The 19721-nt window shown below is 41.0% G+C and overlaps 1 long non-coding RNA gene across 1 annotated transcript; it reads right to left on the reverse strand.

Annotated features, from left to right (window-relative positions):
• LOC122966971 lies at positions 1 to 12251 on the reverse strand. The gene is made up of 3 exons (XR_006398497.1): positions 12144 to 12251; positions 6878 to 7052; positions 1 to 34 (listed from the first exon to the last, which is right to left on the reverse strand). It is a non-coding gene; the product is annotated as an uncharacterized LOC122966971 (long non-coding RNA).
• Between the last annotated feature and the right edge of the window lie 7470 nt (positions 12252 to 19721).

Genomic DNA, 19721 nt, shown 5'->3' on the forward strand with positions numbered 1-19721 from the left:
CGACTTCACACTTGGCAACTTGGCAGGTGTATTGCTGAGGACCGAAAGAAGTGCAGTGTTGAGTGTGAGGTTATTTTGATGAGCAATTCTTGAGAAATATGTAAAAATACGTCATAAACAACGTTGCTTCTGCTTCTTCTTCTGCCCGTGGAGTCAATGGGTGGAAATAAGGACAGCATCCCCCTGCCACTGCAACCCACATTGTGATCAGAGGTGGGATTACATCTGTAGTGTAAAAAAGTTTAAGAGACTTAAACGCTACTATTAAACTGTGTACTGTGAACAAAACTTGGCGTGTATGTTCAAGACTTACTGCAGGATGTCTCAGACATGTTTTGAACAGGCATTACAATTCTTCTAATTAAAAAGCAAGGTACGTATGTATGTATGTATGTATTGTACGTATGGATGTACGTTTGTATGTTTGTGTCCGTCGCATATCTGGAGAACCGTTCATCCGATCAACTTCACACTTGGCGGTTGTATTGCTGGGGACCCAAGGACATGCAGTGTCGAATTTGGTGCAATTTGGAAACGCAACAAGTTTAATATCAATCAGTACCAGCTCAAAGCATAGGCCATATAGGCAGTCGCCTGGGGCGCCACCTTGTCTGGTGGGCACTGGTTGCCCTCAAAGGAAAAAATAAATTAAATAAACAAAAAATAGATAAATAAAAATTCACCAGTGGGCGCCCCTCCTCATTTTCTGCCTTGGGATAAAATATGAACAAATACACAAAGAAAAATAGAAATACACTTTGCACCCCTGTTCCTCCCAATGTTTCATCTGTCCTGCACCTATACTGTGCGCACTGACAGAGGGATGATGCACCACAGGCAGACAAAGTCTGTGAACAGATGTCAAGAGGCAGATATTCACATTTTATTTCATTATGAAAAGGTCCAAACCTTCATGTACACAAGGAAGAAAAAGGACAAAAGAGGAGGAGGAAAAGAAAGCCCAATATAGAGGTATGTCATCTTATGTTAACATTAAAATGCCGTTTTGTGTTTAACGTTAGATGTTTCATCTGTAGCAGCTAGCTAGCTAAGTAGAAATAAAGCTAATGCTAAATAATGATGCTACAATAGCTGCTAGACTCAGATAACATTACAGATTGAAGGATATGAATCTGAATGGAAGCCAGTAGCTATCTGGATAACTGCTCCTTCCTACAACGTAAGGCATTGTGCTGAAATTTCACTGACCAGTATCAGTGATAATTGCTGACACTATTTCCATAAAAACATATATTTCTGCACTGAGTTGCACTAGCTATGTGTAAGCTGGCATGAGCCACTACTGTGTTGCAAAATGGCAGCAGTTAATGAGAAAAGGATGATGTGTGGCAGAAAATTGCTGTTTTACCATCAGTGAGTTCTGTGACATGTTATGATTTACATTTAGTAATGCATAAATCACAACTTACTAATAATTTACGTTATAACTAAGTTTGAACTACACACAGCTGATGCAACAGGCTGCAGCAGTTGTTTGTCCTACTCTGCAGCTACATGTGTTTCACTCCAGCTAGCTGCAGTGAAACACAGCCTGCAGCAGGTGAGTTCTGTTCATTGTATGTTACAGCTGCAGTTAGATAACTTCTGTCAATATGAACAAATCCAGACACATTTTTGCTAGAATTCTATCAGTCACAATCACTTATGAACATGCATAACTCATCCTGTACATCTGCAATGTTTTGTCCATTTGTCCACAAATGGATGGTAGGGGTGATGGTATTATTATTATGTCAGTACTTTGGCCAAACCTTTAACCATTTTTTAACCCTTCACATGACAGAAAGCCATGGGAACTGCAGCTTACACACACACACATTTCATTTCTTTCATTTTCATTAATTCATTATTTTTTTCATTTTTATTATCTATTATTAAATGGTTTCTTACATATTTGCATTGTCATGGTAACACTAGCGCAATAAGATATATTGAAACATAAATATAAATTCTATATTAAGAAAAAGAACATAGTAACTTAAATACTAATCAATATTAGATTGCAACTATCTATATTTATTCAAGTTGTCTACAGGACACATTAAAGCTAGAATAACTTATTCCCATCAAAAATAATTTAAACCTAGATTCTTGACCTTTTTCACTCATGTAATTGAACAGTACTGGTCAACCGGTCTCTATAATTTATGTTTCAGATGTGTTTATTGCCTGATGTGTTGTAATTTATGAATCATTGTGTGTTCTTACTGAGGGATCAATAACTATATTTGCCTGTATGTCTAGATTTGCCTGCAGGTGGAGCAACAACAGACACAGCATACACTGCTACTACTCTACAGCCTGCAGACACCATCAACTGGAACATATCCTGAAGTATGTGAGTTCATCAAGGCAGCAGCTATAGATCCTGCTGACTGGCAGTCCTGTCTGATATGATGAGGACAGAGATAGTCAGCAGAGGCCATATCAGGTAAAATAAGACTCTACAATTCCAAAAGGAGGGGATGGGAGAAGTTCCCATCACCACCACTTTACAGAAAATTAATGAATGGAGAGAAAATCAAAAGAAGCTGGGTGGTATATTCCAAGCTCTTCTCACAAAAAAAACTACAAACTAATCAGTGATGGACTCAATGATTGGAAAAATTGGATTGGATTGCAGTGAAATACTCAAAAGCCATGAGAAGAGTCCAGAACATTTTAGGCACATGACATCGTGGAAGGAGTAATCTGTCGAGTGTAATCTATGAATAACCAAGTGCCAGTGTCTGTATGTTACAAACAGGTAGTTGGTAATATTTTACAATTTATTCATTCTTATTGATACGTGATTCATTTGTTTGAGAAGTAATTTTAATTTATAAAAATAAAAAAATATATTTTTGTCTTGAAACCATTGGTGTCTGATGTTTGTTGTCCATATTTTTACTGTAGAACGAGTAGGTGGTGACGAGGCAGAATTGGTGGGGTAATTTGGGTGAAATGTGGTTAGGGTTGGGGGGGGGGGCTCCAAATCCTTATCTTGCCCAGGGCACCAAAATGGCTAGAGCCGGCCCTGATATCAATGAACTTTGAATAAACAAGCGAACAGTGAGCTGCTCAGCTCTGTGTCTGAGTGCAGCGGGTGTTTGATGTAAATACCGTCACATCACAGCAGGGCTTCTGGGCTCTTACTTGACTTAACACTTGGCAGGTATACTGCTATGGACGCAAGGAAGTGCAGTGTCAACTGTGAAGTTGTTTGGATACACAACATGTTTAATAAATGTTTTAATAAACGAGAACAGTGAGCCACTGAGCTCCATATCTGAGTGCAGCGGGGGTAGTTTGATATAAACACCATCACATCACAAAAGGGTGGGACTTCTGGGCTCTGACTGGCTGAGCAGGACAAAGGCACACGCCCCACTAAGTTAAACTGCCCGAGAGAGAAGAACGAGCATACACAAGAGAAAAAAAACAGAGGCGTAGGCAGTAAAACTAGCCAATAGGAGTGCAGACACGTTTGATTGGCAGCAGAATCAACCAATGAATGGCTGTAAACTGCTTCTGCAGTTTTATGGTTTAGTCTCACTGGTGAAGATTCTGTCTGGATTAAAACCATTTAATTTATTAATGCCTTATTATTTTAATTGATACGTCTGTCAATTGATACATAGATATGTGGTTCTTGAGAAATAATAAGCAATCAGCCTGCTCTGAACAAACACGTTTTGAACGGGCATTGCATGCCATCCATGTATGGAGGAACCACTTGATTTGAATAACATGATCTTTTTTCTAGCATCACCCTCAAGACAAACAAATAAATAACATATTGGGATTGTGAATATGTTGTTTATTCCAACACTTATTGTAATTGCAAAAAGAAATTCCCATGAGAAAATGCAAAAAGTCTGTGTCCATAATTGTTCTACAGGAACAATGCACCAGTTACAGTATACTTCTGTGTTCTGTTTTGTTTTTTCTTTAAAAAAGAAATGAAAACGAATAAAGGACTGGGTTACTATAATGTTGTTGTTTTTTTACATGCTTTTATGTTCTTTTACGTCCTTTTCATGTAAAGCACTTAGTGCATGTAATTTCTTTTGTTGTAAAGCACTTTGAGCTGTATTTCTTGTATGAAAGGTGCTATACAAATGAAGCTATTATTATTATTAATGGTGGTGAACGGCAGTGTGTTTGAGGTAGGCTCATGTTTTTATTTGTTAACGGACGATTACATTTCCATTGCATATGAACTCTTTCCTGTTCCTGTCATTCTGCTTAAAGACGTTTGTTGTTAAGGTAAAATCAGTCTTATGTGATGACTCAATTCCACAAATCACTGAATCACAAAAGACGACGCGGACTCAGTAGATCGTTACTGCCTCTCCCTCGACAACAAAATTTTAGAAGAAAGAGCATAACTGAAAGTTTGTTTTATTGCACAAAATTTGTTTCTTTGTTAGGCAAAAAGCAACAGAAACAATCTCAGAATTAGTGTGGATTTATCTTAAGTCTGGAAGTATTTAGCATGAAATCACTAAATAAAAAAGTGAGACCTCTGCTATTGAGTAATTATGTGCAAGTGGATTTATAGAGGATAGTGGAATTCAAGAATATAAACTGGTGACAGATGAATAGATCTAATTATCATGAAGCACAGAAATGCAGCCAACAGGTGGTGCCATATTACAAAAATCACCAACCAACATAAAGACTGTTGTAAGAGCTCACAACATCACACAACATCCTTTACACAGCTGTTAATGTGACAAAAACAGGTTACTGATGCCTGACACATTGTCAAATGTAAACGTAAGGCCACGTTTACATTTGACAATGTGTCATTTGGCAGACGTGAGGCAAGACAATCAAGCATTAGAGGACAGTGACCCAGAAAGTGGTATAAAATGGCCGTGGTACAAATTCTCCATTTATTAAATAATTATTAACTAAGAAACAAATGGAAGAAGGTATTGGAAATACCATAAAAAACAAGTAAGGCCTTAAAAGAATAAATCTGCCTGTAGGCAGAGCACACTTCAACTATGTTAGCCTACTGTCACTGCATCACTGGCTGCGTCAATAGCTACACTGATGTTAGCTGGTTAGCCTTAGCCACATCCTAGTTTGCTAGCACTGCTATCTGGCTTGGCACTAGCTTGCAAGACTCCTTTGCTTGCTGACTTGCTTGAACCCGCATAAGTGACAACACACCTCATTGTGTCCGAGGCTAGGCCTCATGTCACAGTTGCCCTTAGGCACTTTTGCTACTGGTTAGGCTACTGCTGCTCAAATTGCATCAATAGCAACACTAGCTGGTTAGCCCATGCCACATCATCACCTGCTAGCACTGCTATCTGGCTTAGCACTAGCTAGCAACATGGCTTTGCTCACTGACTCACTCAACCCTGTGGAAATTGTGAGGCCCACTCTTCCTTGGCCTCCACATCACGAGCAGGGCCCCCACACTCCACGTTAGCAGCTAATAGGCTATTCATGTCTCATTGGCTAGCTATTCGCCGCCATTATACATGATGTCAGGGGTTGGAGCTGGGTGCATGATATCCCGGATAACCTTGCTGCTCTGAGGAAAGATGGCGACCATAACGCTACAACAGTGGAGTGGGTTTCAAGGTGAAACACCCCACAGCTGGTGAGTGTTTTTTCTTCACTGAGTGTGTGTGCTAGAGGCGGGAGCCTCGCCTAGCCCCGAAAGGAAAATTTCTCCACGTCCTCCAGGACCAACTCTGCGAGCCCACCGGGTTGTGCGCCTGGTGCTGCTGAACATGGGAAATCTCCAGCCCTGGTTTGCACAGCTCCAGCTGAACCCCAGCCAGGACAAACAGCACAAGCTCCACATCATTTGGGACTCACCCAGCTGCTTCCGTGAGGGGGTGTGGCTGGTGTGCATCCTTCATCATGTCCAGGTCTTCATGGATGGCTCCCTGGCCAGTTGAGGCAGGACCCTTAGCCAGGCCATTGTGGGAGGCACGTAGTCGAGCTCCCCCCGCCACATCAACCTGCTGGATCTCACAACAGTCCAGAACATTTACTTGTGGTTCCTAGAGTCTTCAAAAGTAGAATGGGAGCCTTCAGCTATCAGGCCCCTCTCTGTGGAACCATCTTCCAGATTCAGTCCGGGGGACAGACTCCCTCTCTGTTCCTTTTTGGTAAAGCTTATAGTTAGGGCCGGCCATACTTGCCTTGGACCAGCCCTTACTTATGCTGCTATAGGCCTAGACTGCTAGGGGACTTCCCATGATGCACTGCGCTCCTCTCTTCTCCTAATCCTCTCCATCTGTATGCATTAATGTACCATTAATACATGGTACTAACTTGGCTTCTTCCCCAGAGTTTTTATGCTCTCGTCTCACAGGTAAATCCAGAGTCCGGGCTGGCGATGTCGAGAGGTGGGGATGGTGGCGTGGTCCTTAAGCGTCCCGCCTCAACACCTTCTCCTGCTTCTCCTGCTCCTCCTCATTATTGCTATTATAATTACTAGTCATATCTCTACTATTATTATCATTATTGTTGTTATTATGCTTCTCTGTGTCCCCTCCCCCACCTCTCCCCCTCCCTCCTTCTTTCTCTCTCTGATCCCAACCGGTAAAGGCAGATGGCTGCCCACCTAGTGCCTGGTTCTGCTTGAGGTTTCTTCCCAAAAAAGGGAAGTTTTTCCTTGCTGCTGTTGCCAAGCGCTTGCTCATGGGGGAATTGTTGTGTCTGTTAATTATAGAGTACGGTCTTGACCTGCTCTATGTGAAACGTTCCCTGAGATAACTTTTGTTATGATTTGGTGCTATATTAATAAAATTGAATGGAATTGAAAAAGGAGTGCCACTTCAACTAGCAACTGAGTGGGAAGCATGTCATGGTGAGGTCACACAACACCACAGTGGTGGCCTACCTCAGCAGACAGGGGTGTGTCAGATTCTCAGCTCTGAAAAAGGTGGCGGCATCCATCCTGACCTGTTCAGATAGCCATCTCTGCTCCCTGAAAGCCCGTCACATTCCAGGGTCCTTCAACATGGGGGTGGACAGGATGTCCAGAAGGGTTCCACTCAAGGAGGAGTGGAGCCTCTCTGCAGACATAATCGCACAGATCTGGCAACAGTTCGTATGACCAGTGGCTGACCTGTTCACAAGCAAGGAGAAAGCCCAGTGTACTCTCTTCACCTTAGGTTTTAACCAATAGCGAAGCCTGTTAGAGGACAGAGCATGTACGATATAGAAATAGTAGTGACCTGGATGTAACAACAATTCTATGAGTATGTGCATAGCCCTCTAACCACACGCCCAGCTGGCCCCAGTTTTTTGTTGCTGAGTTTAAAAGATAAACAAGCAGCAAATGCACTGGGGCTTAAATGGGGGGAGGGTGCTACGTGGTAGCAACCTCCCGATTGAGTGGTGAGTGCAAAGATCTTTCTCAGGTGCCAAGGCGGAGCCTCATAGGGTAAACCAATAGTGAAGCCCATTAGAAGGCTACACACATACTCATAGAACTGGAGTTACATCCAGGTATCTACCATTTCTCATGCCAGGCTTACTGTCCAGCTAAGAAAACGTTCTTTGTGAAATTGCTAGAACAAGCAGTGCATCATGGTAAGGGTAATTTCTGTGAGCTTGTGACAACTGTTTTTATGTGACAAAGACTCTGGGCTTTTTATGTTACTCACAGCAGAAGTCCATGATCCCTACCTGCACAGATAAATACACAGTTCTATAGCTATGGAGGACCACAAGTGTCACAGAAATAGTAATAAAGCATTTCTTTAAGTAATAACTAATTGTCCAAATAAAAACAGAAATTACTAAATTAGTTTACAAATCAGTACATTAATCCATAAATAAATAGATTAAATTACAGAGTAATTCATTATTTGATATTTCAATGGGCAATAAAAAGTAGATTATTAAAAAGAATTTACAAATGAAATAATCATTCACACAAACAACTTTAAAATAGTCACTGAGTACATCATTTAAAAATACATTAATGATTTCCTAAATAAATAATGGAATGTCAAAATCTATTTCAAAATGCAGCTGTAAAAAGAGATATAAATAACTGAATTCCCAAACTGAATTAAGAATACAGCTTATCATCAGCCATTTAAAAGGGCATTTCCCTTTTCAATTTGCATTTGTCTGCTGCTTTTCCTTTTCCTATTAGCTATTGGATTTGCTGAGTCATTGAGGCCCTGTTTACACCTGGCATTAATATGCATCTTGGGTGATCCAATCACAAGTGGACAGCTCTAAGTACAGGTGTGAACATACCCAAGACACACTGAGAACCCACTGAGATCCGATCACTCAGACCACATTCAGAGGTTGTCTGGGCTGCATGTGGCCACATTCTTTTAGCAGTGTAAAGCATGGATGTATAAAGAGAACCGGATACAGGAAGAGCGCCAGGCTTTGAAGCAAATTTGACATGGTGGCCAAACCGTGTAATTACAACATCACATGATGCACACTGGCCCAAAAAGACTTACATTGTGAAAGAGACGTCTGTAAATCAGCGGATACATTTTTTTGAGCGTCACAATGACGCCCCGTGAAATGACTTGTCTCATTATCAGAATTAAATCCATTCGGTCCAATCACATTTCAAAAACCTAGAAGAGCCACATGATTGAATTGTTTTATCCCCATTCAAGTTAGCCGGAGGGCTAAACCGAAAGTAGCTGACTCAGCAAGCGAAAGTCACTAGTGCGCATGCTCTATGGGCAGCACAATGCGGAAGATCTGGGTACTTTCATACCCGTATGTCGAATTTTTTTTTTGCTTCATGTGCCACTGAGCAACTTTCATAGGAATGAACAGGGCCCCCCCTCCAACGCCATATCCAGTTCTCTTTATACATCCATGGTGTAAAGGCAATGTGTTCTCAGCCACATTGAAGGACCGCCTACTCAACTGATGTCCTCTTTTTTTCCAGCAGACTAGGCACGGAAAGTGCATTGCTCCCTCCCGGTCCATTTACCCTCCGTCCAAAGGTGTGTTCAAATTGTTTGATAACAGGATAAAGAAACGCATTATTTTGTTTTTCCATCTTTCATGTGAATTAAAAAACAAAACCCACTTCCCATTTTTCCCATTCTCCTAACCTGTTTTCGTCTTCAAATCGGCAAATGGAATAGAAATTAAATCAAACCCAGAAAATAACTTATTTTTCGCTTGTCTGTCTAAAAAGTATTTCAGAAGCTAAACGTTTAATTCTGCTTCCCCTGGATACTTTCCTCTTTCCTGTCAAGTTGATAACTACAGTTTTAGTTTTCTTGTGCTGCTCAACATAATGGAGCTAAAGATTTATCAGGAAGACGGCTGGTTTACTCCAAACAATTTCACTGTATGAACCTGTACTGCATGTGTAACAGCTGACATTTTGGATGTGTAGAAGAACACAGAACATTAATTAATATTAGATCCTGACCGATCCTGTCGACGTGTCAAGAAATTTAAATGATCAGTGAAGTTACACTGTCATGCCTCATGCATGAATGCGCACAGCATCCCTTTCTCAATGGGGAGACACAGCTGTGGGGAGATCGGGCATTTCATTTTTTGTGAGGAGGCACACAATGCATTGCATATTTGTTTAGTGCATGATTCATTGGTCAAAAAACTCCTTATTTATTTTATACTGGCCCTTTATGCAGCCCCTCAGTATACACAGTTTCTCTTTACAGGCCATTTTAGCTCCTGTCTCTTTAAGGCCCCCTTCCTGATGAGCCCACTGTTCTGACTGTTCTTATTGGCCAGCTTTAGTATCAGAGTTGTGTAACTGTACCACCGATGCAAACAAAACATTTCCTTCTTTACTGCTTCAAATTAAAAGCTTTTCAATGACTAAATAACAGGAGACTTTTATTGTGAAGAATTTACAGGAAGTGAAATGTGTTCCTCACTAAATTAGCAGACCCTCATTAGAGGCACTAAAAACTGGTCAAAACAACGTATAGAGATATTTGGAACTATATGTTCAGTGGATCAGTTAAAAATAATGCAGGAATAAATAGTACAAGGAACAACAGCCACAGTGATGATGATGTTTTATGAAGAGCTGCAGACAACCAGAGTTGTAAGTAAACTACTTATTTTACTTTGCTGTGCTGTGTAATGGAGTCATGGCTCAGCATGACTACCCCCGGAGCAGAATAGTGAACTTGCATGTTGCTCATGTATCAGATGTCCATATAAAGAAATCCGTCACGGGCTGACATCAGCCAGGGCTGAAAGTAGAAAAAACCATTGGAAACTTAGCAATTAGAGCAGTCTAAAGGTGCTGCTTTTTGCACACAGGGATTACTTCTACATATGTTTACCTCGTTATTTGACCCATTGGCCACTTTGCCACTTTTAACATGAACATCCAACATTGTGACATTATATATATGACTGAAAATAAGTAAAAGCATAATACGTCCCCTTTAATGCAAGGTGTGAACAGACGGTTTCATAATACCTCAGTGTACGATCTTGAAATGAGTCCATACATATTAACTGTTGACAAACGTTTCATGATGAATTGACTTCAGCCACATATTAAAGTTAGTTCAGTAACATTAAGTTACACAGGGGCAATGCTAACAGCTGGGCTAACTTACCTTTACTGAGATAACGGTGTGTGTTGTCTAGGCAGCAGCTTGTAATTTGCACTTGTTGCTCCCAGCACTTGGCAAACTTTCCGTGGCCTTCCGGATAGTTATGATGCTGGTATTTGACAACATGTTAGTGTTTGTTCTGTAAGTTACTGAGACGAACCGGCAGATTCAGGAGAGCTAGCGTTAGCTGTCTAACATTTCCATCCCCTTTCAGATTACAAGTTTGTGATTGGCGCTAATCATCAATTAGACGTGCTATTTACACACATAGCTAGCCAACATTTGTTAGAATAAAACCTGAGTGTTACTACAAATAATCAAACCACAGACATAACATGACAGCCAAGACTGTCCAAGACTCAACAGAGCTTTTACTCTGAAAACCAGGAGTCGCTCACAGAACGGGGGCTTCCGGGGGAGACTGACTTGCTTTGTTTTAACAACGCAGGGACCAAATTGTCACGGAAAGGCTAAAAAGAGAGGCTAAATGACTCAGCAAATCCAATAGCTAATAGGAAAAGAAAATTACCCTCTTAAATAGCTGTATTCTTAATTCAGTTTGGGAACTCAGTTATTTATTATTCTTTTTAAAACTGCATTTTGAAATTCCATTTTTTATTTAGTAATTCATTAATGTATTTTAAGTGATCTACTTCGTGACTATTTTAGAGTTGTTTTTGTAAATCCCTTTTTTATTTGAATAATTTATTGATGGATAATTATTTTATTTGGAAATTATTTTTATAATTCCTTCTTTATTGCCCATTAAAATATTTAATAATGAATTACTTTGTAATTGAGTCTCTTTATTTATGGATAATTAAGTGATTTGTAAACTAATTTATCAATTACAGTTTTGAGTTGTACAATTAGTTATTAATTAAAGAAATGCTTTATTACTATTTCCGTGACCCTTGTGGTCCTCCATAAGTTGCATGTGAAGGTAGGATTGCATTGGGGCCACCAGATGCCAATCACTGTAAATCTGAAAACTCAGCAGGTACACATCCAGTCACATCTCCAGAACTTATACAAAAAGAGGCAATTTATCTCGAGTACCCAGGAGAGGACCCAGGAGGTTTCTCAATTCATCCAGTCAGAACAATCTAGGTGGGTTATTAAGAAAACACTGGAGAGTCACAGTCAATTCCCCTCTTGACGGGCTGTAGGGCGGGCACACTGATATCTTGTTTCACCTTCACGTACTGGAATAAAACAACTTTTCCACAAACCCTGAAGCCCCCCTTCATCATCATCCAAGCAGCGCTCCCTCCAACCATTATTAACTCTCATCAAACTCCAACTCCAACACAATGTGTCACGGTTAAGTGGCAGCCATCGCCACAGCTACCGTACTGCGCAAGAGCTTACAAATATTTCGTTTATCTTCATTTGGCGGCGACCAGCGAGTCAGAAAGGAAAAAGCAACCTGCGCTTCCCAACACCTCACCTTCCTACTACATCTCAGTGAGCAGGTACAGGCTCGAGAACAGCCGCGGCTCATACAGGGCAACACCGCAGGTATCTCCCCGGCTTTCACACCGCGGTCTCCGCTTCACTCACCTGGCTGCGTGCTGCTGGACACTCCGCGGTGAAGAGACACTGACAGCTGCTGAGTCCCGCGCTCTCTCTCCGTGTCCCTTCCTCTGCTGCTCCCACCACAAGCAGCGGCCGTAAAGCTCGCCACACATAGCCCCACCAATCGGAAGCTGAGAGGGGATGTCTTCAAAATAAAAGCGACTTTGAAAGTACAGCTATTAGAGCAATGGTACATTTGCTCAAGTACTGTACTTGAGTTTTGAGGTACTTGTACTTTACTTGAGTATTTCCATGTGATGCTACTTTATGCTTCCACTCCACTATATTTCAGAGGGAAATATTGTACTTTCTACTCCACTACATTTATTTGACAGCTTTAGTTGCTTTTCACATGATGATTTGACACAATGGATAATATAATAAGCGTTTAAAATACAACACATTGTTAAGGATGAAACTAGTGGTATCCAACCTTTCTGGCTTTTGACGTCTTGCAAAAAACTGTGTGTAGTCGGGGTCACATTTCACATGTCTATCAGTTGTTAACAGCTCCACCAAATAGTGATTTTTCCCTCTAAACTTTTCATTTCAATAAATATTGAAATGATCCAATATTTCACCAAAAATCAAAGATTAGAGAAAAAGTCCAAAAACTGAAAAGATATTTGTGTATCAGAACTTTTTTCTTCTTTCCTCTCCCATTAATCATCTCACGACCCCTCAGATTTATCTGGTGACCTTTGGAGGGGCCTGACCCCTAGGTTGGGAACCACTGGACTAAACTAGCTAACTGTATATAGAATAGGTGAAAGTAGCTCCACCTCCAGCAGCTACAACAGTTACATGCTGCTATAACACTGATGCTTCAGTATTAATAATCTAATGATGTCATATATAATAATATATCAGTCAGAGGGACCAAACCACTACTTTTACTGCAATACTTTAACTACATCAAGCTCATAATACTTATGTACTTTTACTGCAATACTTTAACTACATCAAGCTCATAATACTTACATACTTACTTAAGTAGGATTTTTCATGCAGGACTTAATGGAGTATTTTTACATTGCTGTACTGCTTTTACTTAAGGATTTGAATACTTCCTCCACCACTGTTATTAGAGTTACATTTGTTTTTTCTTATTTTGGGGGTAACACTTTATCAATAGGCTAGGAAACTAAACTGTAATTTAGTAACCTAGTTTCTTGTGGCGCTAATTCTGGGAAATGAAAGGGCAATTGCTACTCTTTCAGGTAGTAAATTACAAACAATTTTACAATCATGTGCATTTAAATAGATGTTAATTTATTCCATCATCAAGATTTTAGAACTTCTTTCATTCATTTCCTTTTATGGAAGTAAATTCTACTCAAACACTGTAACTGTTACATCACTTCCTGGTTCTTTCAATTAAGTGGGTATTTAGTCTACAGTACTATACCAAATGATATTGTCTTGGAAACTTAAAAAGACATTATTAAGAACTTACAGGAGCTGTAAAAGAAGGCGCCAATCATTGCATCTGTGATGTCATCTAAGTTGTTGTTTTTTTACAAACGGCTCCAAAGACTAATAATAGCGATTACGTTTTCAGTCTAAGGAGAGAATTTCCTTGTATGGCAGACACCACTGCAGATGCAAAGGAACACGGTTCTGTTCAGAGCTTTTCTAGCTTGTTGTGCTACATATCACAACCTCTTGACCTTGTCCTACACTGTAAATTTATCAAAGAGCTTCAGTACAAAGTCAAGAGGTTGTGATATGTAGCACAACAGTCAAACCGTCTCATGGGTCAGTATTATTAACCTTCCTTCCGCTCAAACCATCTCACGGGTTAGCATTATTAACCTTCGTCTTGACAAAGTGACCTACCACTCCAGTCAAACTAACTCACATGCTAGGATTGTTAGCCACACTACTGGCACGGCTCTAGTGGCATGTTCATCTGTCTGTCCCTCTGTGTCCGTCCATCCGACCGCTTTGGTCTAGATTGAAATATCTCAGATACTACTGGATGGATTGCCAAGAAATTTTGTGAAGACATTTGTGGTCCCCAGATGATGAAGCCTTTGACTTTAATTCTAGCGCCACCATGAGGTTGACAGTTGTAGTTTTGAGTGAAAACTACTGGATGTATGGCCTGAAATTTGGTACACATACTCAATGTCCCTTGAAGATGAAACCTACAGACTTTGATGATCTTCTGACATTTCCTCTAGTGCCACCATGAGGTAGGCGGTTTTGGTTTTCAGTGAAATATCTTGAAAACCATTGGATGGATGGCTATGAGGTGTTTTATTTGACAATTGGTGACAACTGTGCTAGCCCTGACTTTGATAATCTGTAGGTGGTGTGAGACCCATAATTTTGAGACAGAAAGTGGATCAATTTCTGAACAGAATTATTGACTTAAAAATTGATTGTTGTCTACAATGACATTTAAAAATAGTTTAAGATACCATAGAAGACATGTATCTGTTTACACACAGCGAGAGCAGTAAGCATTTTGTGAGCGGTAGTGTAAAAGTAGATTAGACCTATGACACATCCAGTGCACCATCCGAATGGGGCTTTTGGCAATTTGCCAAAAGATAAACTAATAAAATCTAAAAACATGATTGTAGTGCTGCCACCCCATTTAAGGGCAGATGATGCTGTTTGGCACTGAAAACTATTAATGGGATGTGAAAAAGCAGGTCAGCGGGCTGGAGTATGTGCAAAAAAAGATTGTTTATTTACGAAAATATTACTGAAACTGGGGCAAAAATAATTTCAGCTAAAGCAGAGAAGAAACAAATAAAATCTGCAGCCTCACAACAAGCTGCCACCTACTCCCTTCCCACTCCATCTCAATTAACCTGACTGGCCTTCCACCTTCTCAGCCTCACCTGACTGGAACTTACCATCTACTCAGGTTACCACAGAATGAGCTATGCTGATACAAAGCTTTGCAAGCATATAGAAAACACATTGATGTAGGATTTCTCTGTTACTGCTGACAATTACAATTATCTGTGGTCTCACACACACACACACAGCCATGAGTACACCAATTTATACAGAATGTCATTTACTACAGAACCTACCCTTCCTGCCTCAACTTGACAGAGCTTTAACTCACTGCTTAGTGCAGCTGATGATGCAAACCTGTTGTAACTATCACTGATTAGGCAGATGATCTGCCCACCATCATCACAAAACTTTCAAAAAGAATTATAGCCCGACTGATGTCAAAATATAACATTGTGAAAGACAAACTACTCAACTGAAACCCATATTCTATTATTTGTGTAACTTGACTGATACATTAACAGAAACATTGGACTGAAATTAGTGACTTAACACACAAAACCATCGTAATGATGGGCCCAGCATCAAGTGAAAAGAGAGAGCAGCAGCCTTTTCACAGGGACTCAAAAGAGAATAGCAGTATCTACCTGGAGCTGACATTACAACGGAACATTGGATGAGCTGTGGTACAGCAGGTAGCCTTGGTTGTTCAAATGAACATTGAAACATGTTTTTCATGCTGTAATCATTCCTCCTGTTCATAATGACTATTAGAAGATCCCTTCATAATGCACTTACAATGTAATTGATGGGGGATCCTTCTGTGCAAAAATGTATATCTGTGTAAAAGTTTATCTGAAGCTAATATGAAGCTTCAGTGTCCAAATGAGTCAAATCAAGTAGATATCTTTCAACATTACAGTCTTTTTAGTGCCAAAGTCTCTCTTTTTGTTATTGACAGATATCCACTTGATATGACTAACTCAGACTGCTGAAGCCTCATATAAGTTTCACATTAACTGTGATGATTTTGTGGCTTTTGGCCTCCATCACTCACAGTGAAGCACATTTGAAGGGGATCTTTTAATAGCCAGTATGAACAGGAGGAATGATTACAGTGAGGAAAACCTCTTTCACTGTTCATATGTAACAACCTGTTACATCACAGGTTCTATGTTTGTGTCCACTGTTCTCCGCCCACTTTGGAGGTACATTCCTCAACCTAAATTTCAGCACTGCTTCAGAGGTGATACTAAATCTGAATTCCAGGTACTCTCAGGCGAAAGGAATGCAAGGGTTTGCAACATGGCAAACATGGAAATTAATAACAAAGGATATGTGTTCATCAAAGCACTGCAGTTAAGTGTGTTTCAATATCCAGTGTATGACCAAAATGTTCTGGTTTGCAAAACACAGTGGAAAGACAAGGCAGAACCTCGGACCAAAGACTGTTCTTAAAAGCTTGTGTTATGGAAAGCTTCATGTTAAGGGTAGTTAACTTCAATCATGTTAGCTGTGTTGCACCACCCAATATTATGTAGCTCTGCTCATCCACGTAAGATGTAACACCAATAGTGCTTGTCTTTTTGCATTACTTTGGTGTGAACAAAACCAGCCATAACCAACAGAGGCCATCAAAGTATTTGTGGAATGGTATTTGCTGTCCCTCTCTTGTGATAAGGCTGGAGACCAGGAGGTGTTGGAGGGTTTCAGACTGTGCTGTAACCATAGACTGTAAAAAAATATGGACATAGCCATCATGATGTCACCCACTGGTTTCTGAAGAGCTGTTTTGAAGCTCAAAATGGGCAGCTCTGGCCATCGCCATCTTGGCAGTGCCTGACTCCGCCTAACTCCTGGATAATCCAAAATGGGCAAAGAGGTGGAGCTGAGGCCGGCTGAATGAAGCCTTGTTGCTGAAACAAGCCTAGCAACCTGTCACTCAACTCAGCCACGTCCTTCAATATACATAACTTTATGGCCTAATAAAATTTAAACAAGTGAGTTATAAAAAATATTCATCCCCGCACAGTTGTCATGAAAGGGTAAATTAGCTATAGAGACCAAAGCCGTTCTTTGTACTAGGCTGTAAACATGTTTATTTCTGCTGTAAAGTTGAGTATTTTAACATGGGGGTATATGGGGATTGACTCACTTTTGGAGCCAGCATCAATGGCCATTTGAGTAACTGCAGTTTTTTGCACTTCCACATTGTCTTCATTTTTCAGCCTCGGAGGTTGCCGCTTGGTTGTAACACATACAGTGGGCCACCCTTTCAAAATACAGTTATTCATACAAAGAGCTTTATTGGCATGCTGCCTGGACACTCAGTAGGCTGTTTCAAAGTAATTTAATGCTTGAATGATTACTTCCAGACTGCTGTAGGCGAAAACACATTGCTCACATTAGGATTCCCTGAAAGATCAAATAAGCAAAAGAGAGGTTCATGTGAGTATATATGAAATTCATACAGGGCTGCACATTTGTAGTAACCTTGGAGAATAAAATAGCAATGTGTGAATGAGGACAGGATATATTGCTTTTAGACTCTTTCACCCAGAGAAACACAATCTTTTACAGCAGAGGGGTGTCTTTTATACATTTACAGCATTAGACTTCATACTGTAGGAACAATGTGGGTGTACGTGTGTGTGTGTGTGTGTGCGCATTGGATATAGTGTGTTGCAGCAAGTAGTGTTGTGAGTGAGCAGGTCACATTTTTCAATTATTCAGTAAATATCTCCAAATCAGCACACATTTGGGTTGAGACATTCATGCTTTCAAGATGATGTATGCTAATAACTTTTGTGATTCTGCTGATTTTTCATCTAGTTCCATCATCAGATCAATGTATTCAATACTTAAGTTTAGGACCAAATACCAATACGACATTCCCATCAGCCTGAGCTGTACTTTGTGTTTAGACCTAAATATCAAATGTTAGCATGCTAACACAATAAATTAAGAACATAGTAAACATTATACCTGCTAAACATCAGCATATTGACATTAGCATTTAGTTTAAAGCACCGCTGTGCTTGAATAAATGTAATATAATGTGATGCAGGGCCTCACAGAGCTGCCAGTGTGGCAGTGCTCTTAGGCTGCGGTTGAAAAGTCCCTCTTATCGTCTTTTCCTAACAACTTTTCTTTGACCTTGATGAAAAACGTCATGAGGTTGTTGGGCCTCAAACCATGAGGTCACACAGAGAAGGCCTACATGTAACCTGTGAGGCCTGACCACGAGGTGCTTTTTCCTTTATTTCCCCCGAGACAAAGGAATAGCGTCAAAATGCTGCTTACTGACAATGGGAGTCCATTGCAAACTCCATTTCCAAGGATGCTTTGCGATTTTCACACCTCAGCAGGGAACAGTCAACATACAGTCTCTCATTGGCGGAGACGCTCCTGCACAGTGGAACGTCCTGATGACGCAGCCATGACATCACCTCCCCTTTAAAAACTGAACGTGCCCTGAAGTACACGCCTTTCCCATGTCGCTGAGCTAGGGGTAACTTCTGTTCCTCTGTGAGTCAGCTTGACTAAAGGGGGTACCCCACGCACGTGTTTTCCCCTCATTGAAGACTCCCCTCGCCAGACGAGACGAGACTTTGCCCGTGTTCTCCCGAACACATTCCCGGATCCGAGAGAGATCGCTGCTGCAACCAGCGTCCTCAAATTCCATCGAGAAGGAAGAAACGCTCAGCTCATCTTCACCGAGTCGACTCTGCTGTTCTCTCCGCCACGCCGCTGAGAGCCAGCTGCCGTGCTTTTCGCCGACCATGCGAGAACGGCCACCATCTGCATCCGAGCCCAGGACAAAGCCGGACATAAAGACGGGACTACACACAAACCCTGCTTGCTTTCTGAAGCGACCAAGTAAGAGGCATAAGTCTGGGCAGAGGCAGTGTTAGTTGTGTGTATCTATCAGCATCAGTTGCTGTTGTTTAGCATTTAGTTTTTAGCTTTTGCTATCGTTTGTTGTGTTGTTGACGGACCGCCGAGTCCATTTTTCCTGCTTTACTCTTAGGAGTATTTTAAGTTGTGTTCACCATGCTAGACTGTTTTGTGATTGTCCCACTCAGGACTACTGCTGTGTTTGTGCCATCGTGAGTGAGAAAGTAAGGTGCTTTGTCGATCAGAAACCAGACAACGTGCGTCACAGACTGCCGTCCGTATGCGCACTGTCTGTGGACAAAGGAACCACTTCTCTTCCTCTCACGATCGCTTTCTCTCCTTCTTCCCTTTCTCTTCTGACTAACACATACACGCGCGCACACACACACATACACGCACTGACATCTTTTGCACATCTGATGGTCAGATAACGTCGGACAAAGCTTCACTTTGTCTTTCCTTATCCACCATCAGACACGTGTGTTTTTCTGAGAAGTGGGTGAGTGCGAGACGCCGTCCACCAGGCGGTGCCGTCTTGCTTCTGTCTAACCAAGACACCGCCACATTTCTGCCATCCGGTTCTCGCGCGACGTGACTTCCTCCCATAGTCACGTCCGCGTCGCAGACCGACGATGTCATCACGTCAGGTCCGGTCGCCATCTTGTCACACACATGTACGCTCGCACACACACACACACGCATTTCCCTGCATGTGTCCAACCCTGTACATAGCTGTTGTGTTTTGTTTGGTAGGATTACATTTTAGAATAGTTTTTTATTAAATGAAGCATTTGTTAACTTTGTTAATTTTGCTAAGTTTAATAAACACTGTTATATCTTTAAAGATAAGTTCTTTTGTCATTATTGTATGTAACATTGTGAAAAGTGGCTGATTGAAGGAGTCAGAAC

The sequence above is a fragment of the Thunnus albacares genome, chromosome 17 (genome assembly GCF_914725855.1).
Source record: "Thunnus albacares chromosome 17, fThuAlb1.1, whole genome shotgun sequence".
In the NCBI taxonomy this organism is placed as follows: domain Eukaryota; kingdom Metazoa; phylum Chordata; class Actinopteri; order Scombriformes; family Scombridae; genus Thunnus; species Thunnus albacares.